Source organism: Phocoena sinus, chromosome 11 (assembly GCF_008692025.1).
Source record: "Phocoena sinus isolate mPhoSin1 chromosome 11, mPhoSin1.pri, whole genome shotgun sequence".
NCBI lineage: Eukaryota > Metazoa > Chordata > Mammalia > Artiodactyla > Phocoenidae > Phocoena > Phocoena sinus.
In genome coordinates this window covers 89,678,973-89,698,703 of record NC_045773.1, presented here as the reverse complement: position 1 = coordinate 89,698,703, position 19,731 = coordinate 89,678,973, and the positions used below count along the sequence as shown (strand labels likewise).

The 19,731-nt window shown below is 42.2% G+C and overlaps 1 protein-coding gene across 2 annotated transcripts in view; it reads left to right on the top strand.

The window, feature by feature from the left end:
* Positions 1 to 19,731, top strand: part of RNF144B (ring finger protein 144B) — a 274,965-nt gene that overhangs the window by 162,968 nt on the left and 92,266 nt on the right. For both annotated transcript variants that reach the window (XR_004352057.1, XR_004352056.1), the window contains one exon: positions 2,852 to 2,981. The gene's annotated coding sequence lies outside the window, so the exon portion shown is untranslated. The remainder of the gene's footprint in view (positions 1 to 2,851; positions 2,982 to 19,731) is intronic.

Here is a 19,731-nt window from a genome sequence, read left to right as displayed (position 1 = left end):
TTGGTCGTTGAGTGAAGCTGGGTGCTGGTGTTGAGATGGATATCTCTGGGAGATTTTCGCCGTTTGATATTATGTGGAGCTGGGAGGTCTCTTGTGGACCGGTGTCCTGAAGTTGGTCTCCCACCTCAGAGACACAGTACTGACTCCTGGCTGCAGCACCAAGAGCTTTCATCCACACGGCTCAGAATAAAAGGGAGAAAAAGAAGAAAGAAAGAAAGAGAGAAAGAGAGAAAGGAAGAAAGGAAGAAAGAAAGAAAGAAAGAAAGAAAAGAAAGCGGGGAGCAAGGGAGGGGGGAGGGAGGGAGGGGGAGGGAGGGAGGAAGGAAGGAAGGAAAGAAAGAAGATAAAATAAAGTAAGATAAAATAAAATAGTTATTAAAATAAAAAATAATTATTAAGAAAAAAATTTTTAAGAAAACCCCCAAAAACAAACAAAATGGACGGATAGAACCCTAGGACAAATGGTGGAAGCAAAGCTATACAGACAAAATCTCACACAGAAGCATACATATACACATTCACAAAAAGAGGAAAAGGGGAAAAAATCATAAATGTTGCTCTCAAAGTCCACCTCCTTAATTTGGGATGATTCGTTGTCTATTCAGGTATTCCACAGATGCAGGGTACATCAAGTTGATTGTGGAGCTTTTTAATCCGCTGCTTCTGAGCCTGCTGGGAGAGATTTCCCTGTCTCTTCTTTGTTCTCACAGCTCCCAGGGCTCAGCTTTGGATTTGGCCGCGCCTCTGCGTGTAGGTCGCCGGATGGCGTCTGTTCTTCGCTCAGACAGGTCGGGGTTAAAGGAGCCGCTGATTCTGGGGCTTTGGCTCACTCAGGGCGGGAGGAGGGAGGGGCACGGAGTGCGGGGCGGGCCTGCGGCGGCAGAGGCCGGCATGACGTTGCACCAGCGTGAGACGCACCGTGCGTTCTCCCGGGGAAGTTGTCCCCGGCTGCCGGGACCCTGGAAGTGGCGGGCTGCACAGGCTCCTCGGAAGGGGGTGTGTGGATAGTGACCTGTACTCGCACACAGGCTTCTTGGTGGCGGCAGCAGCAGCCTTAGCGTCTCATGCCTGTCTCTGGGGTCCGCGCTTTTAGCCGCGGCTCGCGCCCGTCTCTGGAGTTCCATTAAGCAGCGTTCTGAATCCCCTGTCCTCGCGCACCAGGAAACAAAGAGGGAAGAAAAAGTCTCTTGCCTCTTCGGCAGGTCCAGACTTTTCCCAGGACTCCCTCCCGGCTAGCCGTGGTGCACTAGCCGCCTGCAGGCTGTGTTCACGCCACCAACCCCAGTCCTCTCCCTGCGCTCCGACTGAAGCCCGAGCCTCAGCTTCCAGTCCCGCCCGCCCCGGCGGGTGAGCAGACAAGCCTCTCGGACTGGTGAGTGCCGGTCGGCTCTGATCCTCTGTGCGGGAATCTCTCCGCTTTGCCCTCCACACCCCTGTTGCTGCGCTCTTTTCCGCGGGTCCGAAGCTTTCCCCCTCCGCCACCCGCAGTCTCCACCCGCGAAGGGGGCTTCCTAGTGTGGGGAAACCTTTCCTCCTTCACAGCTCCCTCCCACTGGTGCAGGTTCTGTCCCTATCCTTTTGTCTCTGTTTATTCTTGTTTCTTTTGCCCTACCCAGGTACGTGGAGAGTTTCTTGCCTTTTGGGAGGTCTGAGGTCTTCTGCCAGCGTTCAGTAGGTGTTCTGTAGGAGTTGTTCCACGTGTAGATGTATTTCTGGTGTATCTGTGGGGAGGAAGGTGATCTCCGCATCTGACTCTTCCGCCATCTTCCCCTCGTCCCCAGGACCCTTTTAGATGTTGACTTGCTTCCAGTCTGGATCTGGGAAATTTATTTTTTACCACTGTCTTTAAATAAATGCAGTGTAGTAAAATAGTTTTGAAGTATTTGTTGTCTGAATATCCCGGGAATGATATAATATCTCTTTCTAAGAACGTTGACTCATACTTTTGCTAATTTATTAGCTATGTCCCCTTATTATTAGCCTTGTACTTTGCTTGACTCAGGTTTCTTTCTGAATCTTACAGTCCATGTTCAGATGGTTACTATGATGCATCTGTTTCCCTTAATCACTGGGCTAATGGGCATTTACTAAATTCTTCTAGTTATTTCTTCTGACTTAGATATGAGGTCCTCTTTCATTTATGTTCTATTTTTATCTATTGCTGGGGCATACTGTCTTACTGGCAGATTTTTGAAGCCACAGGGATTAAATGTCTAGAGTGGACACTTTGTTACAGTTTGATGGAAGAAGACCAAACATTCCTGAGCTCTGCTTGTAAATCAATGTCCCAGCCTCAGTCTGGGTTTTAAAATTGCCCAAGTGGGAATGATAAGAGTCCATCAGTTGCTCATTTTCATATCAGATTTTTGTAAGGTTCAAATGACCTATTTAACGTCAATATATCTTGGGATCTCATGAAATTTTCTCTCAATGTTCTAGGCTTCACTTGGCCAGCCTTTATTCTTTTGTCCCTTCCTTGAGGTGCCTTACTTCGTAACGTAACCACTAACTCCAAAGCAGACCTGCCTCTTGCTCTGCTTCCTGGCAGTGATAAAATCATCACTCTTACTGCTGTGGTAAAGGAGGGTCGAGGAAGCCGTGGAGAAAAACTCCTACCTGGGGACACCAGAGGCTCCTTTTTTTCTTCAAAGTTATCGTGTAACATTGCTGTGTAAGAGTAAGAAATGGATGAACTCAACCTCTGTCTGTAGCTTCTCTGAGAACCAAAAAAGCAAGATACAAGTGCTCCAAAGAAGCTACTTGCCATTGTACCCTCAGGTGTTGGCTTTTGATCCTGATCACTTTTGCATTTTTCCTCTGAAAGCCTACATCTTGCTTTGTTTTCTTCCAGATTATCACCTGGTTCTCCTGAAAGAGAAGGTGATAACAGCCCAGAGCCTTTGCTGAGAAAGATGTGTTCCTCAGAGGGAAAAACACAGGACAGCTGTTGTGGAGAAGCTTTTGGGCAGTTAATGGAACAGGTGAGGTCCTTTAAGGCTTAAATCAGCTGAGGGGTGAGATGCTCTATAGAAACTTGGGTCGTAACCACCCATCTTAAATATTCCCCTCTGCTGATGTCATGGGCAATGGAAGCCCTCCTGTCGTGGCTGAAAACCATCCTGAAGAAAATCAGCATCATGGGATGGGTGTGGGGAGAATGGGAGGAATGTCCCTGGCCAGGAGGCCGGAGGTGCCCCAGGAAGCTGTTTCCTCTGAATAGTTAAATGGCTGCCTCTCAACTTGCACAATGTCACATTGAATTTGAAACAGGGAACTTTTTATATTTTTCCCCTGATTGTGCTGGCACCTGGCAGATGCCTATTTACCACAGGCATCAATACACATAGTAATCAAAGGAAATCAGAGGCACAGATTAGCAACAGCTGCAAGTCATTAGTGACAGACATGGGAAAGCACAATTCCGCACCCAACTTTGAAATAACCAATATGAGTATTTCAGAGCATGAGGGTTACCGCAGGGCACTCGCTAACATGAGAGCAGCCAAACAATAGTTGGGCTTGTCTGTCAAGAGAGCCCTTCTTCTCAACGGCAGCACCGCACTCTCCATATTAGAAACCAATCAATCACACGATATTGGTCCTTTGAGTGTCAGCTCTTTCAGAGTGTGTGTGTCCATCTTCAGATCAAAGGTTGTCTCAGATGAGAAATAACCTCTGGCTGGTGGGAAAACTTATCTTATATCATAATTTTAGTGGTGGGAGTTTGCATGTATTCCTGAGGAATTAATTATATCATTACCTAGTTGGAAACGGCCACATAGAGAGGAAAATAAGACATTCCCCTTTCCCATTTAATTTCATTTTTTCCACATTTCTATTTGAAAATCAGCTCTGATTGATAGCCGTTCACTTGGTAGTTACACATTTTCGCTGGCAGCACTAACCTTAGCCTACTCCGGAAAATACTATTCAATTTTTAGCTTTTCCCTAATCAATTCATTCAGTGCCTCGGTGGAATACAAGTTGGTCATTTAAAAATTTCTAGCTGTTGCCTGATATGTCCCAAAACAAATTTAGCCAGCATGGGTTTCTATTTTAGACCATCTCTGGAAATGCAGATTTACTGTACAACTGGGTAATGGCCTAGAGATAAACAGACACAGTGAGCTGCTGTCTGATTAGCAGGACTGGGCAAAATTTAGCATCATATATATTGCAATAATTGGACCATTGGACCATAGGATGTAGATTAAATTGGTCTCTTCACTACATGTGGTCTCTTTTCCCTTTACTCAGTATTAAGGTAGGATTATTATTTTTTCTGTTTTAGAAAATTCTCCTTCCCCTGCTCTTCTCCCCAAAAATATCTTCTGAAAGTTTTCCTAAAAATTCTTATAATAATAAGTAACTCATTTTGGAGATTAGGATAAGAAAGGGAGAACAGTTCTATCTTTCATTTAGTTCAGAGCCAACCATTAAGCATCAACTCTTTAACAGCAAGCAATGTGCTATTATTTTAGAAGAAAGCTTCCAGGGAACATGTATTCCATAAGGCCCATGGCACATCATAAGCATTCAGATGAATGTTACAATCTTATGTGTTGTTTTTTAAACTTTTGGAGGAGAGAAATTATTTTATACTTGATTGAATACCATAATCTGTAGCCCTAAGGAGGAGTGAATTCTTGGGGTCATTTTATAAGGAAGAAAAACATGGTATTAATTCATAATTTTATTTACTCATTAATTCAGCACATATTTATTGAGCATCTCCTATATCGCAGGAAATTTTAGGCATTGCAGATACAGCAGCAAAATTAACAAATGACCTGGTTATAATGTACTTGATTGATGATAAGGATATAGGCAGCTTACATTTGAGGTGGCAGCTTGACTACAATTCTTTATTGTATACAGCTTCTTTTTCCTTCCTCCCTCCCTCCTTTCTTCCCTTCTCTTTCCTTCCATCTCCCTTCCCTCCTTTCCCTCCTGCTCAGTTCCCTTTCCTTCACTCTCCTATATCCATGCTTTATGATTTAGACATTAGAGAGACTAAGCATGGTTTGTTACACAGAATTATTTAATAAAGTACACATTTTGAGAATTAATCTGTATTATTTAGGCTAAAACTACTACAACAAATGAAACCCCAAATTTCAGTAGCTTAACACAATAGATGTTAATTCCTTGCTCATGTAACAATCTAATGAGGGTGTCCCAGTTGGTGGGAGGCTTTCCTCCACACAGTGACTCAAGAACTTAGGTACCTTCCATCTTGTGACCCTGCCAGACCTTGGAATCCTTTGCATCCAGCTGGTATAAAGGGAAACAGAAGGTTAAGAAGGCACAGCCATTTCTTTTTAAAATTTTTATTTATTTATTTATTTATTTTTATTTTTGGCTGCCTTGGGTATTTGTTGCTGTGCGCGGGCTATTCTTTGTTGTGGTTCCCGGGCTTCTCATTGTGGTGGCTTCTCTTGTTGCAGAGCACGGGCTCTAGGCGCGTGGGCTTCAGTAGTTGTGGCACTTGGGCTCAGTAGTTGTGGCTTGCGAGCTCTAGAGCGCAGGCTTAGTTGTTGTGGCGCACGGGCTTAGTTGCTCCGCGGCATGTGGGATCTTCCCGGACCAGGGCTCAAACCCATGTCCCCTGCACTGGTAGGCGGATTCCTAACCACTGCGCCATCAGCGAAGTCCAGGCACAGCCATTTCTTAACCAACTTGGCCTGAAAGAGGCAAATGTCACTTCTGCTCATATACCATGGGGAGAGCTGACTGGATGGCCCCACCCAGATGAAAAGGGGATTGTGAGATTCTTAGTCTTGGGCTGCACAGATACTTTGAAGTGACAAGTCTATACCAAGGAAGTGGGAGGACAGGTATGAATAAACACAATTGTATGTCAGGCACCATGCTAATTTCTGAAGATGAAAAATGGGTAAGTCTAAGGTGGTGAGGGCCACACAGATACACAACTAACCAAACATGATATCCAAGTACTAAATAAAGTCATATGTGAGCACAGATGCAGGGACAAATACCTCACTCTGGAATGGATTCAGAAAGCAGAAGCTTAAAGCGCTTCATCTAGCAGAGAAGAGGAGGAGCTGAGAAGAAGCTCAGTATGTCCAGATAGTGATGAGCTGCTCAATGTGTCAGGTGTTCAAGAATGTGGGGGTAACTAGGCCAGATCAGAGAGGGCCTTGTGGGCTGTGCCTTTTGCACAGATAACTAGAATGTGAATGTGAATGTATGCTGTGCATTTGAGGCTTCAGACAGGTCTTTTGATCCCACTCCTTTCTGAAGCCCTTCTTGGATATGTCATTACATATGTGAAAGGAAGCTGATGTTTAACACTTGAGGAGTCATATGTGACTTTTTAAGATGAAAGGTGTTTGGATTCTGAGAAAGGAAGTTATATCCTTGGCAGTCTTGTTCCTTACTGGGTAGGAAAGTGTCACCTTACAAAAGAGACATGTTAAAATGTATGAATTCCCCCATCTGATTTCAAGGTTGATACTTCATCACACATTTAAGGTCCCTTCCCTTTCTCTTAATACTACTAGTAGTGAATGTGCTTTATTATAATGCCAGAGAGAGCTTGGAGTTCCAGGTATCAAAAGAGGCTGAGGTTGCCTCGGCTGTTCTAGGTGGAAAGCACCTTGTTTCGTGCTGATTAAACTTGGCCTAGGGGACATGCCGAAGAGTAGGGTCACTATGGGATCAACATGGGAGGCCAGCTGCAAGATACACACATTGCTTTTCCCAAAAGTTTTTATAAACAGAATCAAGCTTTTGATATCCCTGTATTCCTTATCATATAACACTTATCATATAAGCTTATCTTTATCATATAGCACTGTTAATTTCATAATGAATATTTGCTTTCCTTTTTCGATCGATAGTCTCAAGCTTGTTAGCAACTATGATCACCCCCTTTCTATGTCCACTTACATTTGAAGAGAGACTGGCATAGTGAAATGTATTTATATGTTTTATTTAGTAATCTAATGACTACTTAATGATATCTATTAAAAGTTGAGACTCTGACTGGGCCTTGGAGTACAGAGAAGAGGGAGACAGAAATATGGGTGAACTGAGGTTTCTGCCTACATATGATAGACAAGATGCAGCTGTATATAAATAACTCTAATACAACACAAATGTGAAAAGTTCCATAAGGAAGGAGTGGACAGTAGGGAGAAAGAATTTGTTACTAGAGGAAATCAGGGAAGGCTGAATAGAACTTGAAGCTCAGAGAAGTTACCAGACATTGGTCCAGGATTACATAGCCAGCTGCTGTCTGAGATAGAAGAGGCTCAGCTCTCTCGAGGCAGGGCTCCTGGCTTGCTGCACGATGCCAAGTCTGAAGGAAGATCTGAGGACGAAGGCAGAGGACACGAGCTCTCAGTTTTGCATGTAGGACAGCACATTTCTCCCAGTGGAGACTCAGCCAGTTGTGAACACATTTAGGGTTCCTTCAGAAAAAAGATGGTCCCATAGCCCAACTACCAACACAACCTGAAGCTCTGACTTCTGTTTTTATTTTTTATCCTGCAAGAGTAAGTCCAATTATCCTCATTGCTTTGGGTGTCAGAAAAAAAAAAAAAAGAGTTCCATGGGTTAGCAGGACTGCTTATAAGATATAAAGATAAATGATGACTACCAGAAAAAAAGTTTTTGAGAGGATGAAGAGACAGAATTTACTATAGATTGAAATGGGTAAGTGTTGTCCAATTGCCATTTTATTCTTTTACAGTAAAATACATAATAGAGAATGCTAGATTTCCTTTTTAGAACTTGGTAAAAATTATAGCAGATGAACATTAGGCAAAATCAAAGGGGAATTTTGCTCACATATGGAAGTTTATAAGGAATCTGGTTGAGTCTGGTTCCAGTATTTGCTGAAGTTTGTGGTTGTGTCAACAAAGATGGGTAAAGTAAGCATATTTTAGACCCTAAAGAGAGCAGCCTCATAGTCTGGAATAGAGAGTAGCTTTCAAATGGTTTAAAATGGGTTTGCTTTTCTTTCCTTCCAGCTGTGCCTAGTGCTGGGGAAGATAAACTGGCATGTTCTTTGTTACATAGCAACATACCCACCCAGGGGAGTGAGGCACATTAGATTTTCAAAATCTTAAGTCCTTTCAATCAGTTGATAGTGGAGTTGGGGAAAATAAACTGGGAGAAGCTGCGTAACCATTCAGTATGGCACTCTAACACCTGAAACATTTTAGCCACTGTCTTCAAAATAAAGCTGACCGTCTCATTGGTAAAACTGGCCAAATGACATGGAGCAGCAGTTCAAACACCCTTCCTGGCATTTGCTTCTGCATCTTTTGACCTGTCTTGACTGCTGCTATTTCTCTCATACTCCAGTGGCTATAATTTGAATCATGTGGAGAAGGACTTTAATATCCAGGTGAATCTCCTAGTTTTACTTTTATACCTCCTTGGTTTTACTTACTCTCTGTTCTGATCAGAATTGTCTTTACTTTATGTATTTGATTAGCCTTCTGAGCACCTATGGCCAAACGACCCTTTGGTAACCCAGTACTCCTTTGCTGTACCTCTATTTTCTCCTTGATGTAAATTCAGTTTTCTAAAGACTGGTGGGAATTTCGATCTTCTCTTTGTAAAACGCTCTGTAAATTTTGTGCTTAATAACTATTGTAATACAAAGTTTTTATAATCCCAAATCTAATACTGAATTTTTCTTGAAATGTTTTACGTTTGTTTTCTTTCTTCACTTCTATGGCTTAAATTAGGGAAATTTTGTGAAGACATTTAATTTTCCAAATCCACTTCTGGTCCTAAAAGAACAAAGCCTACATTTTGAAGACAAAGGATTTTTAAATAGCCTTAATATTAGGAAAACATTAACAAAAATGTTAACATAACATATTGTTTAAAGCTTCTTCTAAGTGTTCGCCTAAATCTCCTCTGTGAGACAGGGACTCTGACTGGTGTATCTCAGTCCACAGTGTCTACACAGAGCCTGGTGTGTGACAGGTATTCAGAAATAATTTGTTATATGTTGCTAAAAAATATATTTTCTTGAGGTATCACTTCACACTGGTCAGAATGGCCATCATTAAGAAGTCTACAAATAACAAATGCTGGAGAGAGTGTGGAGAAGAGGGAACCTCCTGCACTGTTGGTGGGAATGTAAATTGGTGCAGCCACTATGGAAAACAGTATGGAGGTTCCTCAAAAAACTAAAAACAGAGTTGCCCTGTGATCCAGCAATCCCATTCCTGGGCATATATCTGGAGAAAACTATAATTTGAAAAGATACATGCACCTCAGTGTTCATAGCAGCACTATTTACAATAGTAAAGACGTGGAAATAACCTAAATGTCCATCAGCAGATAAATGGATAATGAAGATGTGGTATATATATACAATGGAATACTACTCAGCCATAAAAAAGAATGAAATAATGCCATTTGCAGCAACATGGATGGACCTAGAGATTATCCTACTAAGTGAAGTAAGTCAGAAGGAGAAAGACAAATACCATATGATACCACTTATATGTGGAATCTAAAATATGCCACAAATGAACTTACTTACAAGATAGGAACAGACTCACAGACATACAAAACAAACTTATGGTTACCAAAGGGGAAAGGGGGTGGGCGAGAGATAAAGTAAGAGTTTGAGATTAGTAGACACAAACTACTGTACATAAAATAGATAATCAACAAGGACCTACTGTATAGCACAGGGAACTATACTCAATATTTTGTAATAACCTATAAGGGAAAAGAATCTGAAAAAAATAGATATATATGCACGTATAACTGAATCACTGTGCTGTACACTGGAAACTAATACAACATTGCGAATCAACTATACTTGAATAAAAATATAAATATATATTTTCTAATTTATGCATCAAAGCTACTTTATGAGGCTGAGATATCCAGTTGATTCTTATTACTCATGGTGCTTATGTTCTATAAAGTCATCGGAAACACTGAATTAGTGAATACTGAACCACTGCTCCTCAGGCAAATGCATGGTTAAGTCCCTGTGAGCTTCTGTCACACCATTGTCATTAACCGATCAGTACCTAACCTTGCTTTACGTGTGTTTCTGCTTAAAGGCCCCTTATTTAATGTATATTGTGTATTCATTTACATTGAACTCATGGCCAACACCACTATAACTCATGCCTGAACGAAGCTTATCCAACACGTATTTAAGTCACATCACAGCCTTCTGTGCTTAAGAACACTAGACAGCACTTCATTACTACACTTGGGGACTATTTTTTTTTTTTTTTTACAGCTTTATTAGAGTATAATTGCTTTACAATGGTGTGTTAGTTTCTGCTTTATAACAAAGCTGATCTCCCTGTGCTACGCGGCTGCTTCCCACTAGCTATCTACCTTACATTTGGTAGTGTATATATGTCCATGCCTCTCTCTCACTTGGTCACAGCTTACCCTTCCCCCTCCCCATATCCTCAAGTCCGTTCTCCAGTAGGTCTGTGTCTTTATTCCTGTCTTACCCCTAGGTTCTTCATGACTTTTTTTTCCCTTAAATTCCATATATATGTGTTAGTATACGGTATTTGTCTTTCTCTTTCTGACTTCATTCTGTATGACAGACTCTAGGTCTATCCACCTCATTACAAATAGCTCAATTTTGTTTCTTTTTATAGCTGAGTAGTATTCCATTGTATATATGTGCCACATCTTCTTTATCCATTAATCCGATGATAGACACTTAGGTTGTTTCCATCTCTGGGCTATTGTAAATACAGCTGCAATGAACATTTTGATACATGACTCTTTTTGAGCTATGGTTTTCTCAGGGTATATGCCCAGTAGTGGGATTGCTGGGTCATATGGTTGGGGACTATTTTAAAGAGTGAAATCACCAAAAAAAAAAAAAAAAAAAAAAACCACAAAAAAGTGTGCAGATATTGCACTAAACAGATCACGAAAGGGATATTTGTCTGCAGTATGAGAGTTGGCACTGAAGCCTGAGTGTTGCCTTGTCCCACCTCAGCTGGGAACACGCATGTTCGGTGACTCGAAATTTTTGCCACTCTGTGCATGTGCGTGAATGACTGAAAGCACCACGGGTTTTGATTTGGGGGTTTTACAAATAAATGTTAGCAAGTAGGTGAATTTGCAAATATGGAATCTTTGAGTAGTAAGGATTGGCAGTATTAGTATGTCCTTATTGCGTATTTGGAAACTCCATAAAGAAACTCCAATTTCAGAAAGATTTGTCTGTGGTCATCCAAGTGGAACTGAAACCTGTCTCTTCTGACTTCTGGGTCAGTGTCCATTCCAACACCCGCAGCTCAGGAAGTGGAGGGAGAACCTACAGTCAGGCTCATTAGCACACAGATAGTGCCCATTTTTTGAACAATGTGTGGTGTCTGTGCTTAAAGTTATCAAGTTCTGTAATTTGAAATGACTCACTGAAAACTTTCTTGCAAATTATCTATCTTGTAACTCGTAGTGTTTCTCATTATATTAAAAACAAACAATCACTGAAATATTGTTCTACTATGCCTGTGAAAGGAAAAATAATTAGGGCTTATTCTCACATATAGATTACATTAGTTCAAGAGGGAGCATTATAACTCACTACTTTGTTCTTAGAGAACAGTCAGTGCTTGTTACATGCAAGGTACCACTATTAGGAGGAGGCTGGAGAGAGAAGATGAAGAGGAGGTGGGTCACTGCCTTCAAAAATATCTTGAGGGGGGCTTCCCTGGTGGCGCAGTGGTTGAGAGTCCACCTGCCGATGCAGGGGACACGGGTTCGTGTCCCGGTCCGGGAAGATCCCACATGCCGCGGAGCGGCTGGACCCGTGAGCCGTGGCCGCTGAGCCTGCGCGTCCGGAGCCTGTGCTCCACAACAGGAGAGGCCACAGCAGTGAGAGGCCCGCGTACCGCAAAAATAAAAATAAAAATATCTTGAGGGTTATTCTGTGCTGGTTTTGTTCCTTCATCCTCTACAGATGCCAGATAATTCAGGGTGCTCAGCTCTATGTAGAAAAACCAAAATTAGATTAAGACTTTAATTTTAGACCTATAATACCAAGGTGACTTAAAACACAGCTTTATATCCTAATGTTGGAAATGAGAAGACAATAACTGTTGCTTATGTAATATTAATTTTACGACACTTATTTTTCAGATTTTCAAAGAAATTTCCCATATGTATTCTGTAGGACATTAGCATTCTTATGAGATCGCAAAAGATACTCTAAGGAAAAGGTCTTTGAAGTCAAGAGAGTTCGGGTTAAATGTGGTTAACCAGCTTTCTTTAGTAAAGTATTAAAGCCTACTTACTTTACTGGCGGCTTCTCAGAGCCGCTAATGAGCTTGCGTGCGTGCTCACTCTCTCAGAGCACCTAGTTGCAGAACACGCAGCAACATCTCCTGTTCTGCAGATCGTGGTTTGGAAAGTGTTGTCATGTGATATTAGGTACAAATTCCAGGGAAGGTGAAAGAAGAGAAAGTAAAAATTTCCATTCTGCTAAGGGAGGTGGAAAAGTCAAGTGAGACTGATTACGTTCCCCTCCTTATACTACTGTAGAATCCTCCCATGTGAAATTAGGTCTCTAGCAGCACTTCTCTATGCATAGAGACAGGATCTACTGCCTGCCCTCAGGTGAAGGGAACAGAGTTCCCTTGAGCCCATGCGGTGCACAGTGGACAAACCTAGTGAATCTCTTTCCTGGTTCTTGGGGCTCTGGGGAGTCTGCAGGAAGGATGTTCTTCACAGGCAAGTGTCAGGCCAAAGGTTTTAGAAGTGTGGAGCTTGTAGTGGGCTGGATGGTGGTCTTCCTCCCCAACAAGAGCCGTGTCTATACTGAACCTTTGAAGGTGGCCTTATTTGGAAATAGGATCTTTGCAGGTGTAATTAAATTAAGGATCTTGAGATGAGATCATCTTGGGTTATTTGGGTGGGCATTACATCCAACGATAAGCATCCTTATAAGAAAAAAGGCAGAGGGAGGCTTGAGATGGAAAACCACATGAAGATGGAGGCAGAGATTGGAATTATGTGGCTATAAACCAAGGAACTCCTGAAGCCTTCAGAAGCTGGAAGAGGCAAGAAGACTCTTCCCCTAGAGGCTTTGGTGGGAGTGCAGTCCTGCTGACACCTTGATTTTGATCCTCTTGCCTGCAGAACTGTGAGAGAATAAATTCCTGTTATTTGAAGCCACCAAGTTTGTGGTGATTTGTTGTGGTAGTCCTAGGAAACAAATACAGGGCTCTAGGTAAGGAAAGATGGAAACTGACAGAGAGGTGGACAAGGCTAGAAAATGAAGACTGATAGATTCAGATGTCAGGGGTCATCTCATCCCAGAGGGCCTTATGGGAAGTATAGATACAGAAATCTTTACAAGCTTTCACATGGTAAAGAAGGGTCACACTGGTATAAACAGCAAGCTCATGGCCAGGTACTAGGGGAGGACTGAAAGAAAGATGTGTGTGGATTGTTTGGAGAGCAAGGTCACCACAGGAAGTGGGGAAGGATGTTCTACTGCCTGGCAAAGAGTTAGAAAGGGGTACCTCTGGGAGAATAATAAAAGATGGCTTGGCAGAAAAAAAAAATTTCCCTTGCCTTGGAGAAATCAGTGGTATTAGTGGTCTTGTGAATGGGTTTCAGAGTGAGGTCAGCCTATAGCTAGCAGGGTCCTTGACTACCGCTGGGATCCACATCTTTCAGGATGCAGGAGAGCATACAGTGCAGGACATTGTAGTGTGAGTTTCAGGAAAATGTGCCCTAAATGAAAGACTTTCCACATATTCAGCTGTTGCAAATGAAGCAGGAACAAATTATTAACAAAGCAAAAATTTGAAAAATTTGTTACTGTTTCTGCCTTCTAGGGGAATGGCATGATATGTTCTTCCCAAGGGAATGATTCTGTTACTTTGGAAAAAGCCCTGATAGACTTTCTGACTGAGAAAAACAAGACTTCTGGAGCATATGGAGGAGTAATCTAGATTGAGAGGGCTGTGAATGGAGAGGGAAGAGGGCCGTGTGAGGAGGACAGAGGAGGAGCAGGGACTCCCAGGAATGCAGAGGGAGGTGCTGCGTGGCCTAGGAAGGAATATGGCTTCTGAACATTTCTTGTAGTACAGAATGGGCAGCACGCATCTACCATTGTCTGGCGCTGAGAGGAAGTTGTTTCCTGCTCTGTGCTGCTCACTATTACCCTCTCACCACCAGTAAAATTCTGTGTGCACGTCTTGTTAGGGATGCTTTAGGAAATGTAGAAAAACCATGGTGTCCAGTGTGTGTGGTGGCAGGTTGTGGAGTGACTAATTCATCAGAGGCAGAGGCACAGCCTGAGGGAGGCTCTAGGCTTCCTGCCATGTATGGCTTGGGAGTTTTGTCTAGTTATTAAAAGGAGGATTTATCCCAGAAGAATGGGGGGGAATCATTCCGACTGGAAGTATCTGGGCACCTGAGTAAAATCAGATATGCTCAGGAGTCAGTGGGTGGGTAGGGTTTGGGTGTACTTACCTGATTGAGGGGAATTTATCAGCTTATTTTACAAACCACTGAATTATTTTATGTTGTTAAACTCAATTAACTCTTTGCTGAAACATCTGCCCTCTATATTCAGAATATTACTAAAAGGCTGTGTATGCATAAGGGTATGTTTGGAGGGGGAGAGTGGATATTAAATATTGGGGAAAGTGGAGGAAAACTATGCCAATTAGGTAATGCCATAAAGCCATTGACTGGTGACGCATTGAACAAGGAGCAGAGAGAAGTGGGGAAGGCACTCTGATGAAAGGTGTCGGTGGGACCCATTGTGGATGACTGCAGGAAAAGCAGAACGTTGTAATCTGGGAATATCCCATTGAACACTGATATGTAAAATCATTTTGAGAATGGAGAAATTGTTGGTTTGAATCTGCTTGGTAAAAACTAATGAAATTGGGAACTGACGCTAAATGTGTTCCTTCTGCCGGATTATGCTTACTCTTGTTAGATATATAAAGGTTTTAAATATTCAGTGGTGGGTAGGAGTATCATATCATTCAAGATTAAGATTCCATTTCACCCAAGGCTGTCAGATTTCTGTTAGTGTAAGTTAATAGGACATAAAATATTATTACTTTAGAGATTATAATGACCCGCTGAACAAGGGCTAATTTGGGGGAAAAAAATCCCCTATTGGTATTGGGGACCCTTTACTTTCCTATGATGTCTTCTCACGTGATTAGATGTACTGAATATGTCTTGTTTCCAACTCCTTCTGAGACTTGAAAGAGGATGAGATCACTCACTCCCAACTGGTCATTTCTCTCTGTAGATGGGAGAATCAGTGCTAATGGATACTTTTTATATTTAATTACACTTAATTTCTTCTGTCTGGCTGCCCTGAAACCAAGAAGAGGAAAACAGTATCTACATGAAAATCTTCTAACATAAACATTTCTTAACCTCATTTGCTGCAGAATTGGTTCAAATAAAGAATCCTTAAGATAAAAGCTGTTCAGAATGGTTTCTTATCTGTATTTGATCCTGTCTCTTGAGTCCCTCTTTCTGGAATATATCCTTGTGACTCCTGTGATGGGAATTTTCTCAGTCTTTTCTTCCCTAACATTTAACTCTTCTGTATTCACTAGTATTATAATCATTTTCCAGTCCTTTTGTTATTTTGTTTAAATTAATTCCTTAATTAGGTCCTTCTCTCTTCCTTTGAACCATCACCTATAGGGCTCTGGTCACAGTGCTCTTCCCAATGGCTTTGATGGCATCACCCCTCCTTCAAAAACCTAGTACTTTCCACTTCCTTCTGGATAAAGTTTCAACTTGGTCCCAACTTACTGTTCCCTATTTTCTACTATTCCCCGTACCTGTCAAGCTGTTTTTTTTTTGTTTTTTTTTTTTGCGGTACGCGGGCCCCCCACTGCTGCGGCCTCTCCTGTTGCGGAGCACAGGCTCCGGACGCGCAGGCTCAGCGGCTATGGCTCACGGGCCCAGCCGCTCTGCGGCATGTGGGATCTTCCCGGACCGGGGCACGAACCCGTGTCCCCCGCATCGGCAGGTGGACTCTCAACCACTGCGCCACCAGGGAAGCCCTGTCAAGCTGTCTTATTTGCTCTCTCCCCGGTGTCCTGTGTTTTCCCCATCTGGAACATCCAGCTCCTTCCTATCTCTGAATCCTGCCCATCATTCAAGAAGCAAAGCCCATCTCTCCTGCTCTGGAATGCCGTCTCTGACGGCTTCATTCAAATGAGATCTTTCCCTCCTTTAACATCCTATGAATTTATTGTCAGTTGCATTGATTTGGCAATCTAGGGAGTTAACCTAGGGGATCGAAAGGATAGAAAGTAGGGTTTGGGCAAAAAAAAAAAGAAAAAAAAAAAGGATTCCAGTATGAACTTTTCTTCTTGAAGTTAATGGTGGTTCAGATAAATTTGCTAATCTCCACTGGCTTCCATTTTCTTTATACCTAAGATGGAGACAGACTATTCTGAATCTTCCTGATTGTCATGGGGATTAACAAATGTAATATATGTAAAAGTCCTTGTAATCTGTAACGTCCTATACAGGTATAAGTTATCATTTCTGCTGTTAGAGATCTCTATTATTGATTGACTCTATCAAAACTCTCTGTTGTTATTTAGCCCTCCTGTATCTATACTTAATCAGTATAACTCACTTCACCAGCCGAGGTATCAATACAAATATAATGACATCACATGTTATTTTTCTAATTCATTGCTTGATCTACTCCCTACCCCATACCTACTGTTATTAGCAGGAAATCTGTTAACTCCCTCTTGGAATTTCCCGACAGCCGCCTTCTCTAATTTTTTAAAGATCAAGGGGTTTACTCCATCCAAAATGGACAAATCTTGTTTCCAAAAGAAAGGCAGAGAAAGGACTGAAAATTCCAGTTTGTCCACTGTTGAACATTGGTTTTGTCCAGCCTGGTGGGCACTTCTGCATTCAGAAAAAAATCTTCTTGCAGGTCCAGATGCCTAGATAGGAGGGAGGGTACTAGAACTGGGACATTTCTGCATCAGGTACCCCACTGGCTTGGCTGAGACTTCCTCAGAACATAATCCTACTTGCTTCCTTCTCTCCCTTCACAAGTGTCAGTCTGATCCGAAGACTCTCCTAACCTTCTCTTGTTCCTTTCCCGTTTAGTCTTGAGGAGAATTTCCCCCAAGAAATCTCTTGTATATCTAATCCTATCTTGATATATGTTTTTAGGAAGATCCAAAATGACACTGAAGGGTTTCCAGCCTCCCCCGTACTTACTAGAACTCTTAGACCCTTGTTTTGACCTTATGCTCCTTCTTTCCTGGTGAGCTCCACTTTGGGACTTCCCTTTCTTGCCAGTGGACCTTGGGTAAAAGCCTTTCTGGTCCTTCCTGGCAGATGTCCTAATTGTGGATTTCCTGGAGTTTGAGGTGAGTTTTTCCTCCTCAGAAGACTCATAGTTTCTGCAAATTTTCTCACCCTATCCATGGAGCTCAGTAGTCAAGGGAAGAGACATCTTCTGTGTCTGCTTGTGATACCTATGTCCTGTTATATCCTTTTCTCAGACCACAGGGGTGCCTGTTACCCTTAGGCACCTTGAATTTACCCTTCAAAATTCAAGGCAGGGGGCTTCCCTGGTGGCGCAGTGGTTGAGAGTCTGCTTGCCGATGCGGGGGACGCGGGTTCGTGCCCCGGTCCGGGAAGATCCCACATGCCGCGGAACGGCTGGGCCCGTGAGCCACGGCCGCTGAGCCTGCATGTCCGGAGCCTGTGCTCCGCAACAGGAGAGGCCACAGCATTGAGAGGCCTGCGTACTGCAGAAAAGAAAGGAAAAGAAAAGAAAAAAAAAAATTCAAGGCAGAAGTAGTTTAAGTTGTTTTTTAGGTTATTTTTTTCTAAAAGCATTTTTTTTTTTTTTTTTTTTTGCTCCAGGTGACTTGCTATTTCCACCCCTGGACTTAATAGAGGATTACATAACTTTAGGTATCCCTTCAGTGCATACCCTTTTCATACATTTTGTCTTACTTCACTATATTGTAAGCTTCATGAAAGCTGCTTGTGTTTCAAATTGCTCATCTGTGAAATTGAGGTCTAGATTAATTATTTTAAAGAATCCTTTCAGTTGTGTGATTTCTGTAGAAGATATAATAGAAATGGGCTAGAAAATGATTTTCTTCCTTTAAATATTGTGTCCATTATGTTTGGTAATCTACCTTTTATTTATACATAACATTTTTCACTTTGCTCGCATGCATTACATAATTTGATCCTCAAATCCACCTTGTAAAGTGTCAGTAAATACTAGCTGCCTTTTACAGGTTAGAACTTGAGACTTGTTGAAGTTAAATGACAAGTCTCTAAGTTCCTGGAGCAGTCACTGGGTCTGGTGCCCTTTGGCCTACTAATCCCCTAATTAAGATGCCGCATGATATCTTCTTTTCACTCCCTGCCCTGCGACTACTAACTCATCCTTCATGAAGCACCTTTATGTTTCTCTTATTCTCAGCCATCTACACTTTGGGGCAGAGGGTTAGAGAAGATATCACAGATTCAAATGCCTAAAAAGGCCAGGCAGGATAAGAGACTGGGAAGGGGTGGGGAAGGCGAGGACTGACAAACTGAAGAGCACACATCCTATCTGAGAGGGGTAATCCCTGTTCAGCCTTAGCGCTTTGTTGCCATCCAGGAATGCTGGCCCTGGGTTGCTCAACTTTCGGTTTTTCAAGCACAGCTGGAAATATATATTTTAATGGGAAATCTGCATTTTGAGATGCTCAAAATAAATGAAAAAAAAATTAAAACCCTGTGAAGCCAAAACACATCTATAGGTGCTGTTTGGTCCCACAGATCCTTTGATTTGGAGGTATGAGCCATGTTTAACTAGCTGTGTTAACCTTCTCCCCCCATAACCCACCCCCCCAAATCCTATGAAGTGATTTGGTGAATTTTGCTACTTTTATTAAAAGTTTGGTATAAATAACATAAATAAGAATAGCAACCAATTGTTGGATGTCTGCTGTGTTCCAGGGAGTATGCTAGGTGCTTGACACACCTCGTCACAAATTCTCTTAGCAACCTTATGAGAGGTCTATTATTAACCTGTTTTATAGATTAGGGAGCTGAGGCCCAGAGCTGACCTAATTTGCTAAGACCACACAGTAAGTAGTGGAACCAGGATCAAACCCAGGTTTCTGGCCTCAAAGTGTGTTCTTGAGGTGAAATGAAAAATGTGGTGCTTTCCCTCGTATGAAACAAGTCAAAAGTGGTCTCTTTGTATGGAGAACTTAGGCAAGCATAATCTTTTTTTTTTTTTGAGTGTAAGAGGTATGCTTTTCTTTGTGAATGTGGGTAGGAAGGGAAGAGAAAAGGGAGATTGCTCACAGTAGGAAGAGATCCTCCTTTCTTTCAAAAACTCTAAACCAGAAATAACTCCCAACCTACTAGTGTTTGGCTTTTGTTTTCAGATTGTCTGCTTTGACCATAATGTCCTGTGAGATGGCCACTAGCTTACTACAGCTATCTTTCACTCCTACTTCAAAAAAGCAAAGTTCTGGGAAAAAAAAGATCTTTTGTTTAGAGTCCGAAGTCAAGTCCAAATATAACAAGATCCCAATAACTTCCTCCACCCTCTAGGGTTTAAAACCAAATTCCCTCTGCCCAGATGGCTTCTACAGAAAGAGCATTCCCCCACTGCTTCCTCTTTTTGTTGGCTGCCCACTGATTACAGCTAATGACTCCCAGCTGTACTGCCTCCGAAGACTAGGGGAAGATGAATCTTTGAAA